Source organism: Nematolebias whitei, chromosome 2 (assembly GCF_014905685.2).
Source record: "Nematolebias whitei isolate Nwh7 chromosome 2, NemWhi1, whole genome shotgun sequence".
Classification (NCBI taxonomy): domain Eukaryota; kingdom Metazoa; phylum Chordata; class Actinopteri; order Cyprinodontiformes; family Rivulidae; genus Nematolebias; species Nematolebias whitei.
In genome coordinates, this window is record NC_056499.1 from 51238467 (window position 1) to 51239679 (window position 1213).

Below are 1213 nucleotides of genomic sequence, written 5' to 3' on the forward strand. Positions count from 1 at the left end.
GAATCAAAGTTTCAGCCTGCCTCAGCAATGCCAAACCACCACCTTCCAACATCAGTAGAGAGGAGAGGGACGCACTCACCACTATTAGCAAGGACAAAAACATCATCATTCTCCCAGCAGACAAAGGAAGGTGCACAGTGATTTTGAACCAGAAAGACTATCATGAGCTAGTTATGAGACTCCTTAGTGACTTAAACACTTATGAACCTCTGAGAAGAGATCCAGGAAGTGGTTACAAGAAGAAATTGATAGAATGCCTGAAAATTTTGGAGCAGGACAAGGCTATTGACCGTTTTCTGTACCACAGACTGTACCCAGGGGAGGCCACACCTAGTCTGTATGGTTTACCTAAAAGCCACAAACAAGGTGTACCTTTAAGACCAATCGTTAGCATGATTAACTCTGTCACTTATAATGTTTCCAAATATCTGGCGTCTGTACTCATCCCTTTAGTTGGCAGCTCAGAACACCACATACAGAACACCATGGACTTTGTGGATAAGGTGAGGGATGTCATCATGGAGACTGGTGAAACAATGGTCTCTTTTGATGTCACATCACTCTTTACGTGCATTCCTGTTGATGATGCAGTAGAGGTGGTCAGTTTAAAATTAAAATCAGACACCACTCTGAGCAGCAGGACCACGCTTTCCACAGAACAACTGTGTGAACTCTTGAAACTGTGCCTGCAATTAACCTACTTCACATATGGGGAGCAATATTATAGGCAGAAACATGGGTGTGCTATGGGGTCTCCAGTTTCTCCTATTGTTGCCAACCTGTACATGGAGGAGGTAGAAAAGAGAGCCTTGACGTCGTTTTCAGGGACACCACCAAGTCATTGGTTCAGGTATGTTGACGACACCAGGGTTAAAATTAAATCACAGGAAGTCCAACATTTTACTGACCACATCAACTCTGTGGATAAATACATCAAGTTCACACGAGAAGATGAAAAATTGGCAAGTTGGCTTTCTTGGACTGTGAGGTCTCAGTCTCTGATAGAGGACATTTGCAAACTGAGGTGTACCGCAAACCCACCCACACAGACCAGTATTTGCAGTTTGACTCCCATCACCCTTTGGAGCACAAGTTAGGAGTCATCAGGACTCTGTATCACAGAGCAGACAGCGTCCCCACTAGCTCAGGAGCCAGGCAGAAAGAGAAATCCCACACAAGACAGGCTCTAGAGCAATGTGGATATCCTAACTTG